At 37.4% G+C, this 15,711-nt stretch overlaps 2 non-coding genes across 2 annotated transcripts; both read right to left on the reverse strand.

The window, feature by feature from the left end:
* Nucleotides 1-6,562: 6,562 nt before the first annotated feature.
* On the reverse strand, nt 6,563-6,646 carry TRNAL-CAG (transfer RNA leucine (anticodon CAG)). The gene has a single exon. It is a non-coding gene; the product is annotated as a tRNA-Leu (tRNA).
* Nucleotides 6,647-9,951: 3,305 nt separating this feature from the next.
* TRNAL-CAG (transfer RNA leucine (anticodon CAG)) lies at nt 9,952-10,035 on the reverse strand. The gene has a single exon. It is a non-coding gene; the product is annotated as a tRNA-Leu (tRNA).
* Between the last annotated feature and the right edge of the window lie 5,676 nt (nt 10,036-15,711).

Genomic DNA, 15,711 nt, shown 5'->3' on the forward strand with positions numbered 1-15,711 from the left:
GAGGTTGGTGAATGGAAAGGCATCAGGAACTGATGGATTTTCAAATAAAACCACGAGAAATAATCTCTAGCGGACGAAAGCTTCATGTCAACTAGAACGAGCGCTCAGTAGAGCACATGCCTTCGCCTATATCATGCTGTATGTTTCTAGATAGGAAATTGAATTATGCACATTTTGGCACTAGTTTCGTGCAAATCTGATAAAAATTGACCACGATATAACAAAACGATGTATTTTACCTTGACCTTTGACCCATTCGCTTCCAAATTTTATGAAATTGTCCTTGGATCATGGCCAATCATCGTACCTAATTTTCATGAAATTCGCTCTAATAGTTATTGAGTTTTGTGATTCGTTTTTTACCTTTACGTGACCTTGACTTTGACTTTTGACCCCATCACTTTCAGAATATATTAAAATTATCCTTGGATCAATGCGAATCATCCCATGAAGTTTCATAAGATTCAGTTAAACAGTTTTTGAGTTATGCGAATCACAAACACAGACTGAGAACGCCTTTCAAAACATAATCTTCGCTGCAACGAAGTGGGTGAAAGTAAATATATTACTAGATTATGTGCTTAGATATATTATGGTCCATGTAACTGTCATGGGCAGATAGAATAATATAGAAAAGAATAATAAAACATGTAAAGTTTCTACTCTTAAGAAGCAGAGAGGTGAGGTCCTGCTAGTGTTTGCTAGAAACTGTCACCGCCGTTGATCAAGGTCAAGATATTTATTAGATGTGCCTAGATCAGCAGACCTGGGGCATAAGGATCGTCTGTTGTAGCAATTCGAGGAGCCAGCGTTATGGAAGGACCCATAGCACAAGGAGAGCCTGTTGTCGCCGAAGAACATAGATTAACGGAAGGTAAATACATGTCTCGCTTCAATTATAGCGCCATATGGATCATGATTACACCAGCAGTGTTCGGGAAGATGCGATCAAAGAGGCGTGGTTTTAAGGAAAACCAATGAGGATGAAGAAAGGAGAAAACTTCCTTTTATGGAATTGTCCATAGTTAGCCCCTCCCATACAGGGGTATATAAACTTCAAAGAGAACGAGAGAGAGGGACGACGGGAGAGAGAACGAGAGAGAACAAGCACAGAGAAAGAGAAAGAACGTAAGGACCAGAATGCAGATGTGACCAGCCTTACGACAACTTTTCCGAGATGTCGGAACGAGTTGACCCCTGTTGTTATTACCAACCACGAAGCGCCCAGACCTGAAATATCTACGTTCCTGAATCGTCAAGATCTGCTGTGAAGACTACCATCATTTCTTTTAAGTATTATTTGTCTGCTTTCTTGACTGTTCCCCTATTTGCTGAAGTGTAGTTTAATCAGATGATTTTCTTTGTTCAATTCTGTGCTTCCCAAGTACTCAATCAAGAAACATTGATCTTTGACTAGTTGTAAATAAAATTATGTTTTCTTTTGCAAGTTTTCTTTCTGTATTCCTTTTTTCATTCGGTTATTGTCGATTTATCCTAATTTAATTAACCAATTCAAAAGAACCTGATTCGATCCCCACGAGGATCATAACAGTAACGCAAAAAAAGGCGTGGAATTATTACCATACATCATTTTGGATGTTTTGGAAAGTATGGTAGATATGATTATAAAACAGAATGATTGGAAAACAGTGTAAAAATTATGTTAGGGTTGGAATCATGTCAAAACTCTTTAAGGCTGTATCCCTCTTGAAGTCAGGAAACAACTTGCCCTAAGACTAAAATGCGGAACCATCTTTTATTTCAAGGCTGTGAAAAGGCTTACCTGAAGATTTAATTCGACTGGTTGTGAAAAGGATCTGAATTGTGAAAATTGTCAGCGCAGAGATAAAAAAAGTTTAACTTTGTGATCCTGCCAATGTGTGTGTACCATGTCTAAAATCCTGTACCCAACTGACATTTCGTTTAAGGCACAGGTTTGAAACAGGATGAACTTTAACGTCCCCAGTAAGTCCTGTGGAAATTAACTAAAACCCAATAATAGACTTTGTCACTGTCACATTATAACCTTCAGCTGCAGAATTGTGTCACTGAATTACCACGTTTTTCAGAAAGTAAATTTACTTTTTCCCTTGAAGGCATGGATACGCAGAACTCGTCTATAGAACTTGTAGTAGTGTCGTTTTTAACATTACTACTATTCAGAGCCCATCTTCGTTCACATGAAGTAAAAATAAAAATCTGTCATAATTACTTCCAAGGAAGACTAAAAGTTTTTAAAATTGTAAAGATTCGTTGCCAGATGTACTTGGTTGAACTTAGCAATTAAAGTTTTACTCGCCATTAACGTTCCATGTTTACGTCTTACCTACAATCTATATACATGTCCGATCTACATGCTACTTTCAGAAGGCCATCAGACCCACCAAATCTTTATGGTCGCTCATGTCTGGGCTCGAGCCTCGACTGCACTTGAATCTCATCGTATACCGGCTGGTAAAGGAGCCAATTGAAAAAAAAAGAACCTGGCACCACACACACCAGTGCCTCCACCTATTTTAAGAGTTTGGTTCCCAACTTCCATCAAATCGTCTTATGGGAGCAAGATACATGAATATATGACCCAGTATTGCGGGGATCACACATTCCCGTATCTTGCTCCCGTTTTCTCCTGTTAGAGGATTTAATGGTCGTTGGCAACCAAATACGTCAAACTTAGGGCTTGCAAAGTGAAACCTGGGGTGTTGGTACGCCTGGCGGGTGGCGCCATGATTTTTTTTGTGTGTCACACGCATTGTCTGGTGTCCGATTGGATGCAAATCACGGTCAGGGCTCAAGCCTGTACATGAGTGAGTGTATAGATTTGGTGGGTTGAACGGCCTGCTGACGTTAGTATGTAGGTCAGACGTATATAGCGTGTGTGCTAAACATGAACATGGTACGTTTATGGTGGGTAAATCTTTAATTGGTAAGCTCGACTGGGTACATCTGGCAACATTTATGATGGACATCCTAGCGGAAACTACTGGAAACTTCGGACCAGGTGGTATTCAAAGGACTGTAAGATATTTCAGTTCATTAGTTCAGTGACCAAGCATCTATTCTTTTTTATGTTGTAGGCCTATAGTTTTGTCCCAATATCGTGTATTTTCCCATAACGACATGGTTTCTCTCTCTGTTGTCTGTGGTGCTGTATGCATTATTATATTAAGGATTTAAAATAAATTCATAATGAAACTAATAACACCACACGATCTTAAACATTCTAAACATATTACACAAAATAATCAATATTGTACTGGAGATAATGATACTTAAAATACCAGAATAACATAAAATACAAATAAATAAAAGTAAATACATATTGCAAATAATAAAAACTTATGAAATGAATCTCCCAAGTATATTTCCAGAAATAGTCAATACACAGGAGTTCCTTCAAATTAAAAAGACAAGGTTGGCCCAAACACCGGCCTTTTGTCAAGAGTCGCCGTCTCCTGTGTTATTAAATGGTATTATTTCGTACAGATTGGCTTTCCTGCCCTTCAAGGCTGATGATTCTTTCACCTCGGTTAAAAGAGTGAGCTGCCATCAGAAAATCTTACGAAATTCTATAATTTTTTTGTGAAAATTTGTGAAGCTTTTGCTTCCAAACAGCACTATATAACAGTCTTATTTTTTACTTTGAAAAGGCATGTGATACTGTATGGATATATGGTATACTTAAAACCATTCATGAATTGTGATTAAGAGGAGAGCTACCACTGTTTATTCAATCATTTCTTTCACATAGTTTTTCAAGTGAGAGTGGGGGAAACTCTATCGGAGAGGAAATGTCAGGAAGGAGTTCCCCTGGGTAGTGTGCTGAGTGTAACCCTATTTGCGCTAGTAATTAATGGGATATCGTCAGTCATTACCCAAGATATTTTCTCAACACTATTTGTGGATGATCTCTCCATATCAATTGCTTGAGCTAGAATGGTAATGGTTGAGATAAAACTACATTTGGCAATTGACAAAATTATTCAGTGGGCTGATATGAATGGGTTTAAGTTTGCAACATGCAATACTACTATTGTCCATTTCTGTCGTATCTGGGGAGTACATCCAGACCCGGATATATACATTAAAGGTCAACAGATCCCATGTGTAGGTGAAGCTAAATTTTTAGGATTGATTTTCAATTGTAGGCTTACTTGGGTTCCTCACTGAAAGGCGTTAAAAGCTAAATGTCTTGTAGCTCTGAATCTTTTGAAAGTATTGTCCCATACATCCTGGGGGGCCTACCGTAAGACTATTTTAAAATTATACATGGCCCTAATTTTTTCAAAAATTAGTTATGGGTGTGAAATATACTCCTCAGCCACCCCAATCCAATTAAAGATATTAGATTCAATACAACATGCTGGTATTAGATTGTCCACGGGAGCGTTTAAAACCTCACCTATCCCAAGTCTCCTTGTTGATGCTGGAGAGTTACCTCTAGACCATTACCGAATGTCTTCTAATTATACGGTATTGGTTTAGGTTGCAAAGACACTCTAATTCTTCAGCCTTTCAGACTGCAATCCTTGTAAGGAACTCAACATACTTTGAGTTGCACCCAAAATCTCGCCAACCTTATGGCTTTCGGGTGAAAAAATAATTAAACAGTCTTGATAAAATTAGAAGTAAGGTGCCTCCATTCAAGATATCATTAACTCCTCCGTGGAAATTACCAGAGATATCTTTTTGTAAATATTTTATTGGTGTTAAAAAACATTACTGACATAGAAGCTAGGTCTCTTTTTATGGAACATGTTGAAGAACATAGGGAATCACCTTTTATATATACCGATGGCTCCAAATCTGATGCTGACGTTGAATTTGGCGTTTATAGTAGTTATTTTAACTGTAGACGTGCACTTCTTCCAATATCTTCCATATTAACTGCTGAATCATATGGCATACTAACCGCTATTGAGAAAATAGTGTTAGAAGAGGAGGGCAATTTTAGCATTTATAGCGATTCAATAAGTGTCCTTCAACTTTTAGAAGGTTTAAATTCTAATAACCCTTTAGTTTTAAAGATTTTAGAGTGGCTTTTAATTATTGGCCTGAAAGGTATAACAGTTTGATTTTGCTGGGTTCCGGCACACGTAGGTGTGTCTGGAAATTAAGAGGTAGATTCACTAGCAAAGAGTACTGCAGCCGAGTTGCTACCAAGAAGGTATTCCATTCTCTGGAATGAATTTTTACCAGCAACTAAGAATTTTAATTATAACAATTGGCAACAGCTGCTTCTTCTTCTTTGTCTACATCTTTTTCCACTTCTATGTGGGGTCGATGTTTCTGGTCAGCTTTCTCCATCTACCTCTGTCCCACACCTCGTCACCGGCCAATCCCTTTGATGGAAGGTCATCCTTGATACAGTCCACCCACCTTCGCTTTGGTCTTCCTCTCCTTGTTTCCTGTACCTCCATTTCCATCACTCTCCTCCCAATATACTGTTCATCTCTTCTCATGACATGACCGTACCACCTCAGTGGTACCCTAATCACTTCATTCCATATCTTATCTCTTCTTGTCACCCCACACATCCATCTCAACATTCTCATCTCTGCTACATGCATTGGGATAGTTTAACCGAAAATAAGATGAGAGAAATTGCGATTGTTATATCCCCTTGGAGGTATAATAGGATGCCCCGAAAATGGAAAACTGCTTTTTGTCGTCTCTGCTTTGGACACACTCGGATGACACATGAGTTTCTGCTGGCTGGCCAACACCAACCATTGCGACGATTGTTCGATACCCTTGACACTGGGGCATTTGTTGAATGAATGCCCAACCTATAGCACAGAAGCAAATAGATATCTGTTTGAGGCTAGGGTGAAGATGGCAGGTTCATCTTTGCCAAGATCCTTGGACATGATGTGTTGTACAATGGTAGAGGCATTTTTAAATTTATATCAGAAGCAGGTCATCTCAATGCTATTTAGGTTTAATAACATATTTACTTTTCTGGTTTTAATTGAATAATTTAATCTTTAATTATAATAAACGATATCGGTGTCAATGATCTTCGTTGTCGGTATGCCAGAGAGGTTCAAATCATTCATTCATTCATTTATAAAATGTTAGAAGTTTTTTTTTTTTAGTTATATCTAAACATTAAAGAAATGTAAACTGAAAATTATTTAGCCTAAATTGTTTACGATAATCATTACAGCTTTTGTATTGAGACCAGATATTTAATTAAAAGAAATTGAAAAATAATTATTATTTATTTCTATAACAATTAAAAACAACACATACTATATGTTTTGACTCTTGCGTATGACGGGTTGGCTCCAACGTTCTAACTGGGCAATTTCGACTTAGAGTAGTCGACGGGAGCAAGATACCTGAACCATACGTATGATAACCAGCATTAGAGTTGAGATACTTACAATGAAATTGTGTGACTAATTAATTGTCATGTTTTTTATGGGAGTTGTAAATGTAATATGAATGCCTTAATGTGCCTTTTTTTTTTTTTAATGATCATTCGTTCAAGGCGTATTCTTTCATCCTAATTATTAGTTCGAACATTAGTACTCGAGAGTCCGTAATAGAAAACCTGTGTCAGAAGTGGGATTCGAACCCACGCCCGGAAGACCGGACTGCGACCTGAACGCAGCGCCTTGGACCGCTCGGCCATCCTGACTTAGTATAATTACTCAGATTGACTAATTAATTATTTTCCTGATCTTTGATTTGATAATTTTTCTATTTCTCGATTATATATACAGATACCTAAAGTTTTCTATGACATTGAGAACTGGGATTAACGACTTGATTTAGATTTATGTTGTATGGAGAAACTTTTCAAAAATTAAGCTGTAGCAGCCTTTGTAAAGAGTCAAATAGCACAAGTTCCATAACATAGGTCCTGCATACTTCCCTCCTTTATATAAGTAGAAATAATAAATAATTTACTAAAATGGCACATTAAACGGAAGCAAGTACGAGTCCAAATTAATCCATGATCGATCTGAATCTGATGCAATTCTTGTTAAGCATTTTTACTTGATTTTTTATCTTTATGATGTTAATCATATTTGCTTTGCAAAAGTATTTAGCTTATTTTGTTTGTTAGTCTATGGTATAGACTCTATGCTAAGAAAAATATATGGGATTCAATTTTTTCTTTGGCTCACACAATACCTTCTTAAGTACCATTCAAAGATTAAGTTAACTATTTGCTTTCGGTCTATGTTTGGCCATGATCAACCAATTAACAGATATTTAAAATTAAACGGATTTTGAAATTTGCTTTTAGGTGTCACAATATCAAGTAGTCTTTCTTTATTATTTAATGAAAATCTTTTTTCCCTCCGGTACCCTTACATTAAGGGGTTGGTTGCCTATTGTGCTCTCTCCAATGCCTTATATCAAAGCCATCCTCTTACACCAAACCTCTATCTCCATATCAACCTTCACCTTATCTCGCTATCTAATTCTCAGTTCCCCCCCCCCTCGATCTCTTCCCCCTAATAGGTTCCTCTCTAACGCCCCTCACTCACTCCCCACTATCCATCCTTAACACATGACCACACCATCTCAGTCATGACACTTATCATCTCTGCCAATCTGATTTCATTATTTTCCAATCCTTTAAGCAGTTATATTCCCATAATCCACCTCAGAATTCTCATGTCTGTTCTCTTAAACTTTGCTTCCTCTTTATCTCTTAAGACCCAGGTATCTTATTACTGTGCTTTAGATCTTGACATTAGGCTTGACTGGCATTTTTTTGATCACATACCACTCCTGCTACCTCCCCCCACTTTCCCCATGCTGTTTTCATCCTATTCTCAATTCAGCCTCACTCTCCTATATTATATCTCAAGTATCGAAATTGTTCTACATTTTTTATAACTGAGCTTGTAATTTCATTTATGGCTATCCTGTTCCTACTTTCCTTACTGCTTACCATATCTTCAGTCTTATCCACATTTACCCTCAAGCCACCCCTCTCCAAAGTTTCTAGCCCCTCTACCACCCATCTGAGTAATTCTTCCTCATTTTCAGCAGTAATTGCCAAATCCTCAGCAAATAGCAACTTTCACAACTCTTCATTTCTGATCCCTTCACTAAACACATTCGAGACCAGCACAAATAAAAACGGGCTTAATGCCGACTCCTGGTGTAATCCAACACCAACTTTGAAACCCAATAATAGACTTTGTCACTCACATTTTATCCTTCAGCTGCAGAATTGTGTCACTGAATTGCCATGTATTTCAGAAAGTAACTTTGTGTTTTCCCTTAAAGGCATAGATACGCGGAACTCGTCTATGGAACTTGTAGTAGTGTTGGTTTTAACGTTGCTACTACTCAGAGCCCATCTTAATTCACATTAAGTAACAGTAAAAATGTGTCATAATTGCTTCCAAGAAAGACTAAAAGTTTTTTAAAATTGTAAAGATTCATTACCAGATGTACCTGGTTGAACTTAGCAATTAAAGTTTTTCCCACCATTAATGTTCATGTTTACGTCTTAACTACAATCTATATACAAATCCGATGTACATGCTACTGTCAGCAGACCATCAGACCCACCAAATCTTTATGCTTTCTCATGTCTGGGCTCGAGCCTCGACTGCAATTTGAATCTCATCGGATACCGGCTGGTACTGGAGCCAGTTATAAAAAAAAAAAAAAAAAAAGAATCTGGCACCACACACACACCAGTGCCTCTGCCTATTTTAAGTGTTTGGTTCCCAACTTCCACCAAATCTTATGGGAGCAAGATACATGAATATATGACCCAGCATTATGCTAGGATTACATATTCCCGTAGCTTGCTCCTGTTTTCTCCCGTTAGAGGATTTAATGGTAGTTGGCAATCAGACATGTCAAACTTTAAGGCTTGCAAAGTAAAACGGGGGTTGGTGTTGTTGTTGGTACGCCTGGTGTGTGGCGCCCGTACGTTTTTTTTTTATGGCACAAGCATTGTCCGGTATCGTACAGGTGCAAGTGTAAAGATTTGGTAGGTTTGATGGCCTGCTGACATTAGCATTTAGGTCAGACGTATATAGAGTGTATGCCAAACATAAACATGGTAAGTTTATGGTGGGTAAATCTTTAATTGGTAAGTTTGACTGGGTACATCTGGCAACATTTATGATGGACATCCTAGCGAAAACTACTGGAAATTTCGGACCAGGTGATATTCAAAGGACTGCAAGATAATTCAGTTCACTAGTTCAGTGACCAAGCTTTTATTCTTTTGTATGTTGTAGGCCTATAGTTTTGTCCCAATATCGTGTATTTTCCTATAACGACATGGTTTCTCTGTCTGTTGTCTGTGCTGCTGTATGTATTATTATATTAATGGTTTTAGTTATATTTAAACATTAAAGAAATGTACAACTGAAAATTATATAGCTAAATAGTTTACAATAATCATTAAAGCTTGTGGATTGAGTCCAGATATTTATTTAAATGGAATTGAAAAAAAAACTACTATGGTAACTAAAAATAGCACATACTGTATGTTGGGTATGACGGGTTGGCTCCAAGGCTCGACCGCACAGTGACGTGCCTATTCACAAGTTAAACCGGCCTCTAACAGGAACATGTGTAGGTTAAACGTAGATACAAACGTGCATTGGAAAGACTGGCGTTGTAATAGTTCCCGTCAGAGGTATGTCTACCGCAAACGGCCGATATTCACAGGGCAGAGCAAAAAAAAAAAAAAAAAGGGGGGGGGGGGCAATTTTGGCTTGTGGTAGTAAACGGGAGCAAGATACGCCGATGGGTGATCCCAGCATTAGAGTTGAGATACTTATAATGAAACTGTGTGACTAATTAATTGTCATTTTTTTTTCCTTTTATAGGATTTGTTAATGAACTTCAATGGCCTAATGTATCTTTCTTTTTAATGATCATTCGTTCAAGGCGTATTCTTTCATGCTAATTATTAGTTCAAACATTAATACACGATAATTCGTGATAGAAAACCTTTGTCAGGAGTGGGATTCGAACCCACGCCCGGAAGACCGGACTGCGACCTGAACGCAGCGCCTTGGACCGCTCGGCCATCCTGACTTAGTGTAATGAGGCAAATTAACTGATTATTGATTTTCCTGATCTGTGATTTAATAATCTTTTCTATTTCTCCATTATATACATAAATACGTAAAGTTTTCCCTGCCTTAATTTATATCTATCGACTGGGAAAAAAGTATGTTGAATGAAGAAACTTCAAAAATTAATCTGTAGCAGCCCCTGGAAAGAGTCACATAGCACAAGTTCCATAACATAGGTCCTGCATACTTCCCTCCTTCATATAAGTAGAAAGACTAAATAATTTACTAAAATGGCAAATAAGACGGAAGCAAGTAAGAGTCAAAATTAAACCATGATCGTTCTGAGTCTGATGCAATTCTTGTTCAGCATTTTGTACTTGATTTCTTATCTGTATGATGTTAATCATATTTGCTTTGCAAAAGTATTTATCTTATTTTGTGTTATATTCTATACTTAGATAAATTTATTGGATTAAATATTTTTCTTTGGCTCACACAACACCTTCTTAAGTTCCATTCAAAGATTAAGTTAACTATCTGCCCTTGGTCTATCATTGGCCATGATTAATTAATTAACAGATGTTAAAAAATCAACAGATTTTGAGATTTCCTATTCGGTGCCACAATATTAATTTGACTCTCTTCTTTCTTTATTATTTAATGAAAATCTTCTTTCCCACCGTTACCCTTACATCAAGTAGTCGGTTACCTAATGCGCGCTCTCCAATGCCTTATATCAAAGACATCCTCTTACAGCAAACCTCTATCTCCATATCATCCTTCACCTTAATTCGCCATCTAATTCTCAGTCCCCGTCTTGATCTTCTCCCCCCTAATAGTTTCCTCCCAAACGCTCCTCACTCGCTTCTCACCATCCATCCTCAACTCATGACCACATCACCTTATTCATGACACTCTTATCATGTCTGTAATCTTTACTATACCTGCCAATCTTTTTTCATCATTTTCCAATCTTTCAAGCAAATATATTCCCATAATCCACCTCAGTATTCTCGTGTCTGTTCTCTTAAAATTTGCTTCCTCTTTTCGTCTTAAGACTCAAGTTTCTTATCCATACAGTAACACAGGTCTTATTATTGTGCTATAGATCTTGACTTTAAGCTTGACTGGGATTTTCTTATCACATACCACTCCTGCTACCTTCCCCCACTTCCCCCATGCTGTTTTTATCCTATTCTTAATTCAGCCTCACATTCTCCCTCCTATAGTAGATCCCAGGTATCTAAATTGTTCTACCTGTTTTATAACTGAGCTTCTACTTTCATATATGGCTATACTGTTCCTCCTTTCCTTACTGCTTACCATATCTTCAGTTTTATCCACATTTATCCTCAAGCCACCCCTCTCCAAAGTCTCTAGCCCCTTTACCACCAATCTCAGTAATTCTTCCTCATTTTGAGCAGTAATCACCAAATCAACAGCAAATAGCAACTCCCACAACTCTTCATTTCTGATCTCTTCAATAAACACATTTGAGATCAGCACAAATAAAAACAGGCTTAATGCCGACTCCTGGTGTAATGCAACACTAACTTCGAAACCCAATAATAGTCTTTGTCACTCACATTTTATCCTTCAGCTGCAGAATTGTGTCACTGAATTACTATGTATTTCAGAAAGTAAATTTGTGTTTTCCCTTAAAGTCATAGATACGCAGAACTCATCTATGAAACTTGTAGTAGTGTTAATTTAACATTGTTACTGTCAGCGGGCCATCAGACCCACTAAATGTTTATGCTCGCTAATGTGTGGGCTCGAGCCTCGACCGCCATTTTGAATCTAATCGGATACTGGCTGGTACTCTAGCCAATTTGAAAAAAATAGAACCTGGTACCACACACACCAGTGCCTCCGCCTATTTATGTATTTGGTTCCCAACTTCCATCAAATCTTTTTATGAGAGCAAGATACATGAATATATGATGCAGCATTATGCTGGGATCACACATTCCCATATCTTGCTCCCGCTTTCTCCTGTTAGAGGATTTAATGGTAGTTGGCAACCAGACATGTCAAACTTTAGGGCTTGCAAAGTAAAACCTGGGGTGTTGGTACGCCTGGCATGTGGCGCCTCATTTTTTGGGTGTCACACGCATCGCTTGGTATCCGATTGGATACAAATCACGGTTGGGGTTCAAGCCCGTACATGAACGAGTGTATAGATTTGGTGGATTTGATGGCCTGCTGACGTTAGCATGTAGGTTAGATGTATATACCAGGTATGCCAAACATAAACATGGTACGTTTATGGTGGGTAAATTTTTAATTGGTAAGTTCGACTGGGTACGTTTGACAACATTTATGATTGACATCGTAGCGAAACTATTGGAAACTTCGGACCAGGTGGTATTTAAAGGAATGCAAGATAATTCAGTTTACTAGTTCAGTGACCAATCATATATTCTTTTGTATGTTGTAGGCCTATAGTTTTGTCCCAATATCGTGTATTTTCCCATAACGACATGGTTTCTCTGTCTGTGCTGCTGTATGTATTATTATATTAAGGAGTCAAAATAAATTCATAATGAAGCTAATAACATCACACAATATTAAACATTCCAAACATATCACGCAAAATAGTCAATATCGTACTGGAGGTACCAGAATAAGATAACATACAAATAAATAAAAGTAAATACATATTGCAAATAATAAAAACCTATGAAATGAATCTCCCAAGTATATTTCCAGAAATAGTCAATACACAGGAGTTACTTCAAATTAAAAAGACAAGGGTGGCCCAAACACCAGCCTTTTGTCAAGAGTCGCCATCTCCTGTGTTATTAAATGGTATTTCGTACAGATTGGCTTTCCTGCCCTTCAAGGCTCATTATTCTTTTACCTCGGTTAATAATGAACGGATTAGCATGTCTCTAAAAGAGGGAACGGTCATCAGAAGATAAGAAACTTTATCATTTTTTTTTTTTTTTTGTGAAAATTTGTGAAGCCTTTGCTTCCAAACAGCACCATGCAACAGTCTTTTTTTTTTTTACCTTGAAAACGCATATGATACTGCATGGATATATGGTATACTTAAAATCATTCATGAATTGTGATTAAGAGGAGAGCTACCACTGTTTATTTAATAATTTCTTTCACATAGAGTTTTTCAAGTGAGAATGGGGGAAACTCTATCACAGAGGAAATGTCAGGAATGAGGAGTTCCCCAGGGTAGTGTGCCGAGTGTAACCCTATTTGCACTAGCAATTAATGGGATATCCTCATTCATTCTCCAAGATATTTTCTCAGCACTATTTGTGGATGATCTCTCCATACCATTTGCTGGAGCTAGAATGGCAATGGTTGAGATAAAACTACAACTCGCAATTGACAAAATTATTTAGTGGGCTGATATGAGTGGGTTTAAGTTTTCAACAAGCAAAACTACTATTGTCCATTTCTGTCGTATCCGGGGAGTACCTCCAGACCTGGATATATACATTAAAGGTCAGCGGATCCCATGTGTAGGTGGAGCTAAATTTTTAGGATTGATTTTCGATTGTAGGCTTACATGGGTTCCTCCCTTAAAGGTGTTAAAAGCTAAATGTCCTGAGGTTCTGAATCTTTTAAAAGTATTGTTCCATACATCATGGGGGCCAGACCGTAAAACTATTCAAAATTATACAAGGCCCTAATTTTTTCAAAAATTAGTTATGGGTGTGAAATATACTCCTTTGCCACCCCAAGCCAATTAAAGATAATGAATTCAGTACAACATGCTGGTATTAGATTGACCACAGGAGCGTTTAGAACCTCACCTATCCCAAGTCTACTGAATGTCTTCTATTATTCGGTATTGGTTTAGGTTGCAAAGACTCCCTAATTCTTTTGTCTTTCAGACTGCAAGCCTTGTAAGGCACTCAACATACTTTGAGTTGTACCCAAATTCTCATCAACCTTATGGCTTTCAGGTGAAATAATTAATTATTAAACAGTCTTTATATAATAAGAAGTAAGGTGCTTCCATTCAAGATATCATTAACTCCTCCGTGGAAATTACAAATGATATCTTTTTGTAAATATTTTATTGGTGTTAAAAAAAAACATGACTGACATAGAAGCTAGGTCTCTTTTTATGGAACATGTTGAAGAAAATGGGGAATCAACTTTTATGTAAACCGATGGCTCCAAATCCTAATCTGGCGTTGGATTTGGAGTATATAGTAGTTCTTTTAACTGTAGAGGTGCACTTCCTCCAATATCTTCCATATTTACTGCTGTATTATCTGGCATACTAACCGCTATTGAGAAAATAGCGTTAAAAGAGGAGGGTAATTTTACCATTTATTATGATTCAAGAAGTGTCCTTCAAGCTTTAGAGGGTTTTAATTCTAGTAGCCCTTATAGTTTTTTAAGATTCTAGAGTGGCTTTTAATTATTGGCGTGAAAGGTATAACAGTTCGATTTTGCTGGGTTCCGGCACACGTAGATGTGTCTGGAAATGAAGAGGCAGATTCACTGGCAAAGAGTGCTGCAGCCTAGTTGCTACCAAGAAGGTATACCATTCTCTGTAATGACGTTTTAACAGCAATTAAGAATTTTATTTATAACAATTGGCAACAGCATTGGGATAGTTTAACCGAAAATAAGATGAGAGAAATTGCAATTGTTATATCCCCTTGGAGGTATAATGGGATGCCCCGAAAATGGGAGACTACTCTTTGTCGTCTCCGCATTGGTCACACTCTGATGACATACAGGTTTCTGCTGGCTGGCCAACACCAACCATATTGCGACAACTGTTTGATACCCTTGACAGTGAGGCATTTGTTGACTGAATGCCCCACTTCTAGCACAAAAAGAAATAGATATCTGTTTGAGGCTCGAGGTGAATATGGCAGGTTCATCTTTAAGATCCTTGGACATGATGTGTCGTACAATGGTAGGGGCATTTTTAAATTTATATCAGAAGCAGGTCATCTTAATGCTTTTTAGGTTTTATAACATAATTACTTTTTTGTTTTTAATTGAATATTCTTTTAATCTTTATTTATAATAAACGATATCGGCGTCAATGACCTTCGATGTCAGGATGCCAGAGAACTTCAAATCATTCATTCATTCATTCATTCATAAAGTTTTAGAGGTTTTTTTTCAGCTATATTTAAACATTAAAGAAATGTACAACTGAAAATTATTTAGCCTAAATTGTGTACATTAATCGTTACAGCTTGTGGATTGAGACCAGATATTTATATAAAAGAAATAAAAAAAAAATCTATAATAATTAAAAAGAGCACATACTGACCCTGTTGGGTATGACGGGTGAGTTCCAACATTCGACCGCACAGTGACGGGCCTATTCACAAGTTAAACCGGCTCCTAAACGGGAACATTTAAAAGACCGGCGTTGTAATAGTTCCCGTCAGAGGTACGTCTACCGCAAACGGCCTATATTCACCCGGGCAAAGCAAAAAAAAAAAAAAAAAGGTGGGGGGGGGGGCAACTTTGGCTTACGGCAATTATTTGATCCCAGCAATAGATTTGAGATACTTGTAATGAAACTGTGTGAATAACACTAATTATTTGTCATGTTTTCTTTTTGAGATTTGTAAATGACATTTGAAAGCCCTAATGTGCCCTTTCTTTTTATGGTCCTTAGTTCAAGGCGTATTCTTTCATGCTAATGATTAGTTCGAACATTAGTACACGAGAGTCCATGATAGAAAACCTA

This window comes from Palaemon carinicauda, chromosome 1 (assembly GCF_036898095.1).
Source record: "Palaemon carinicauda isolate YSFRI2023 chromosome 1, ASM3689809v2, whole genome shotgun sequence".
NCBI classification, from domain to species: Eukaryota; Metazoa; Arthropoda; class Malacostraca; order Decapoda; family Palaemonidae; genus Palaemon; species Palaemon carinicauda.